Source organism: Protopterus annectens, chromosome 4.part0 (genome assembly GCF_019279795.1).
Source record: "Protopterus annectens isolate FY-2018-M chromosome 4.part0, PAN1.0, whole genome shotgun sequence".
Classification (NCBI taxonomy): domain Eukaryota; kingdom Metazoa; phylum Chordata; order Ceratodontiformes; family Protopteridae; genus Protopterus; species Protopterus annectens.
The window spans coordinates 1210202193-1210208419 of NC_056733.1; positions in this window are offsets into that span (position 1 = coordinate 1210202193).

Genomic DNA, 6227 nt, shown 5'->3' on the forward strand with positions numbered 1-6227 from the left:
TTGACTGATTATAATTAAGCCAAATGGATTATTGAGCTTAGAGCTGACAAGACTCCTGGCTTGAATGGTGTTGTACCTCAGAAACCTGCCCTGAAGAGGCAGAGAGTTCATTACTGAGATTCTATTGGTTGTTGCTGTTTTTTTAAATACTGACCTTGATGCTTTGTTAATTGTCTGATGAAGGATTTTACCTGAAAACGCTTACCTGCTTCTGTTGTTTTATTAAAGAAGCTGTTATTTTATCTGTCAGCCTGGTGGCCCAATGCTTTTTATTTGGATTTCTGTGTTTACCAGATACTTCCAGTAGTTAACAGTTAAGTTTAATGTTTACTTATTTGCATATACGTGCGTGCATATCTATCTGTCTATAGTTACCAATCTTTCTCTCTATATATGTATACTTCCATCCATCCATCCTCAGCCCCTTTTACCCATTATGCACATGGGGTCTGGGTGTGACTTTCAACAGTGGCAATCACCTCAAACCAAGGTTTACACTGCCGGGTGGCTAGCCCGGTCATGGTAGTTCATTCATAGCAATCACTCACACACACACTCGCACCTACAGCCAATTTAGAGTGTCCAATCCACCTACTGCCTGTCTTTGGAATGTGGGAGGAAACCAGAGCACTCGGAAGAAACCTACATGACTGCAGGGAGGACATGCAGACTCCACACAGAAGGCACACCAGCCAAGAACCAAACCAGAGAACCTCTTGCTGTGAGGTGACAATACTAACTGCTGCACCACCGTGGCTGCCCATTTATATATATATATATATATATATATATATATATATATATATATATATATATATAAAGTATATATATATAAAGAGCTGCTTTCATTGTAAGTATGCCCTGATTCTGAAAAACCTGCTGTCAGTGTAAGTGACTTACTTCAGTGAAAGACCTATCTATAAACAGGCTTACACCATGGGACAGATTCAAAATACCTGCCTGGGGATTCAATAAACTCTGTGTAGGCTTAGCGCAAAGCCTATACAGAGGTTAGGGTTCTGCGAGATGAGCAGCAGTGCTAATTGCATATGCATGCTGCACATCTTGCTTACACGGATACAAGTGACGACCATCTAAGTATGATGAAGGCATATAACACAAGCAGACAAGTTTATGTACAGACAAACATGTTGTGCGAGATTGCGCAGACAGCCACAATGACTATTAGGGCTAAACTTAATGTAATAAATGCAGTAATAACACATCATAGAAAAGTGTAGCCAGTGCAATATACTCTACATGTATTTGACATACTGAAATAAAGGTTCTGTGTTGATTATCAAGGGTACATAGAATGCAGTGTAAATACACTAGTCTGGGGAAATGTGTGTATTTAAAAGGGCCCCAGACATGAATGGTAGTAATGATGAAAGAGGAAGAGGACAAGTGAAACATGGTAATGTACACCAGGTAAGGACATGTCAATGTACATACACCACAAAGACAAGTCAGTAGCATGAAAAGTAATCACATATATACATAATATAGTATGTACTGCTGTTTACACCTCCTGTGCAGGTATATACATGCCATCACACAGATCCTGTATATTAAGTGACTGTCATACAAAGTCACATATCAGTGGAGATGATTGGTTGTGATATAAACACCCTGACATGATCACTGGAGAGGACATTTAACAAGGACGCTAAATACAATATGGGTATGTCCATATTCTGAAAGTGTGCAACTGACTTGCTTGAATATAACTGAAATGTCAGCATAGGTCTCAACCAATAAGAACACATAGCAACCAGCTTGTGGACAACAGTAGACAGAAACGGGGACAATCATGCATAATATCAGAATAACACCACCATTAATCTGTGAAATTAACATAAAATATGTGATTGTGAGTTATTACACATGTTCTGCATGAACACACTTGTACAACTGTAATGATTTGTCAGTAATCTTTAAGGGGACACAAGCGCACCTTCCTCAAAAATGACCACATTTTGGAGGTGTTAAGAGGGATACTTTTACACCTGTAGTTTAAATTTGGAGTAATCCTGGCTAGTTGAGACATTTGCATGACACATATGCCACAATCCACACTTGCAAGAATGTAACCCTTTCCATCAATTTAGTCAATGAGCTGTGGACTTACTGGGTGCATCACAGGAGGCTATGTCACACATGCATCTTGTAGAAGACCTTGAAGGGAAGTCTGCAGTGTCAACTCCTAATGGTTATGCATCACAAAGAATACTTATATATGAACAAAAAGATGTTTGGACGCTCACTGTAGTAAAAGTGATACACTTGAGTAAATCATACCTGGAAGACATATGTATCGGCTAGATACACTTGAGTAAATCATACCTGGAAGACATATGTATTGGCTATATGGATAACAACAATTAAAAACAACACACTGTTATCATTACAGTCTCAACACACTCTGTGTATTGTATTCATCGCAATGAGTAATAGCAATGAATATTGTCTGCAGCATCTGCAATTGATATGTGAATTAAAAAGTGATCCATTATAATGAGTGGTACAGCAATATGTGAGAACAATGGCAATGTACAAGTATGCCCATGTACACAGAAGGTACAGCATTGAAAGTATAGCATCAATGAGCGAGGATGCTGTAACTGTCATTGTTCTCATACCAAACAGTTCATGGAGCACACTTTATATCAGCACATGTCAAACCCATGATCACTCCCACCCTGATGCTGCCATGGAAACTTTTACACTATAATGAAATCCTGACATGCATGCATAACTGTTCATTCAAACTATCACATTATAATACTGATGTGATATATTAATAAGTCCATGATTCTGTACACTCACACTATATCTGTACCTAGGATACAATTGTAAATCATAGCTTGATAGGTATATAGGAAAGTACTAGGCTAACGTCCCAAGATCCCATAAAAACCTAGCAACGTGTAACATGTGTTTCACAATTCTAAATAGTTATATGAATGATGTTCACACAGGTATGAGCCCATGCTATGTTATGAATGCCAACCACATATATCCATGAAGGATATGGCTGCAACAACAGGAGTACAATCATGATTAACCATCCATTGATCTAGGTAGCACTTGAAGACAGTCAGGCGAGGCCTTTGGTTTAGGTGACTGGGAAGCTGGTTCCAGAGAAGGAGTAATGTCTGAGAGTTGTTTCTATCTGTACAACATGATTTTGTTATCATCCTTGGACCACCGTGCAGTTTGCGTTAACAATGTATACCATTTCCATTATGGCCAGATTGGAGACTGCCCTGAAGGCCAGACACAGATCAACCCTTCGTAGTCTATAGGAGATATTATACAGTGACTGGGCTTTCAATCTCTCTGCATAGGACTTGTTGTTTATACCATGTATCGTCTTTCAGTGATAACTCTGGTGTTGCACCAGCTGTTACAGATGTGCGATGAGGTACCTGCAAAGAGGGTGCATTGCATTCAATTATTGGCATGATGAGGGCTGAGACCAATGGAATTATAATGTCCTTTGATGTGGATGGCCTGCCTATACTTAGGAGTTGTGCTACACACAAGGGATTTGTCATCACTGTGGTCACATACTGGTGGATGTTCCGCTTACTGTCTACCCAGGTCACATACCACTCAGACTACTCATAGGAATGTGTTGTCTATGTTGTAATTTGCTTGTGTATTTCCTTTTAAAAAGTGAATAATTATCCTTTTTGTTCATCTAGTGTGTCTCCATGGCTCTGGCAACAATCATTTGTGTGTGTTAATATGCTCAGCAGTATATCAATAACGTTCTTGGATTCAATGATTGTCCAAATGTTGCAGTTGTCCACAAAATTCGCTAGACAAAGGTTGTCTAAGCTTGTTTTGACTGCTGAGAATTAAATACTGAACAGGAAAGGGCCTACTACAGAACCCTAAGGTAGGGCCCTGGTCACTGGACTATAGCTAGATGTGAATTCACACAGTTCAACAGTATGTATCCTGTATGTGATCCATTTGTCTACCTACATGGTGGCTTAGGTATTTATTCCCATGTGAGACAGTTTCTCTGTAACACCTGAGTGTTGATTTGTGTCAAAGACCTTGGCCAGGTCAAGTTAGGTGGAATGGGGTCTATATTAGAACATCGAAGTTTCAAAACTTTGAATGTTCTAATATCGAAGCAACAGAAAACCAAATTTTTTTCCTAGGAAAGAATTTGGTTGTCCGTTTCTGTTGCTTCGGTATTTTCAGCACTGTGGTGGAAAGTTACAGGTCAGGTTCAGGTAAGTGTGCGATTGAGTGTGGGTTAGGTTAGTTAGGGTTAGGGTGCGGGTTAGGTATGTGTGCGATTGTGTGGACGTGAGGGTTAGGGCGGGTTAGGTGAGTTAGGGTTAGGGCATGGGTTAGGTATGTGTGCGATTGTGTGGACGTGAGGGTTAGGGTGGGTTAGGTGAGTTAGGGTTAGGGCACAGGTAAGGTGAGTGTGCGATAGTGATAGACCTTAGGGTTAGGGTTAAGGTAAGTGGATAGTTAGTGATGTGTGTATAGATTAGTGTAGGGTTAGGTGTAAGATTTTAGGTGTATGTGTGTGGATTGCTGTTTGTTTGGTGTGCTTGTGTTGTGTGTATGTGTTTTGGAACAGCAAATTATTTCCCTAGGAAAAAATTCGCTGTTCTGTATGATCGATGTTTTCCGCTTTTGCTGAATAGGGGTCAATATTAGAACATTTGAAGTTTTGAAACTTCGATGTTCTAATATAGACCCATGGAATGTACAGTCCTTTCCTCATGCATGCCCTTGGTGACCTTCTTGAGAAGTCAACCAGATTTAACAAATATGATGTAGCCTTAAAGAATCAGTAATGGGCTGGCTACACATTCAGAAGATTACTTGTGTCCTGTTTGATAAGCTCCATGATAATTCTTTGGTCTGCCTCACAGATAAGAAGACTCATAATTGTGGGTCTGTGATTTCCTGATCAGGTGATGGCCCCCCTTGCTCAGAAGGATAATTGTTTCTGTACGTCCTTCTGCCAGAACATAGGCTGTCTGGAGGCTGCGTTTAAGCAGGGATCCAACTGTGTTTTAAGTTATTGAAAAGACAACCGGGAATGTTGTCAGGGCCGTTGATTCTGTGTTTTTAGCCTTAGAGAGCACACAGATGAGCTGATCTCCTGAGAAGATAAGCTGAGTAATGTTTGCATATATACTTTGGCTGATGGTCAGTGGGGACAGGAGAGTTGATATTTAATCCAAACTATCAGCTAGCAGATTGTCTATTTTCTCTGGCTGAGTATGGTAGTGGCATCCATAAACAGCTCTGCACTTAGTTTGTGTATTCCCCTTAACATTTTGTACTTATTTAAAAAATGATTCATGACAACACCTACAAATACAACATTGGGTATGCATCACATGCCACAGAGTGGTACTGGTCATACAACTCTACCTATGTCACATAATTACATCAATTGCACACCATATACCTATATGCTTTTCATTGGAAAGCTGTGTGTAAGTGCCCTAATATCATATAAGGACACATTACAAATGACTTGGTTGTGGATCACTCAGAACAGTTAGTGACACAAATGTTGATACTCACACAATGCTGCTGGAGACCACATCAATAATCCTTGGGAATAGCAACACAATTGCGGATACAATGAATTCCACAAGGTTGCAATTGAATCAAAACATGTTATATGTTTGTGTATATAACAGCATTACAACGTGTGGATAGAGCAAGACATATGTGCCCATGTAATCAGTATGATGATATATTGATGTATGTCTCAGAATATTTAATGATGATAGGTATACAGATGCACAGGTGCCATACAGCAAGCATCACTGCGAGGGTTGAATGAGAACTGTGGCACATGTTGATATGCTCCACTACAAAAACACATACCTTATAAGCCAACAAACAATATACATGGCATCACCCCATGTCAACAGTTCTCATGAGGTATATTGCTACACCTGTTATGGATGGAACATATGATCAAATGGCAGCAGTGTCCATCAATACATTACCTCACATCACAGTTTGTAATACCCTCTTGTAGGGCTTCCATACATTCACACTTCAACATAGTATGCGTGGATGACAGCAACAGTGACATTTGAAATGTTCATAGGGTCATAGGACAATACTAGGCTAACAGCCAACATCACATAATCCTAGCCATTATTATACCATGTAAACCAGAATCACTATATGATGGAAGATAGTAAGGGTATGTATGTATGTGT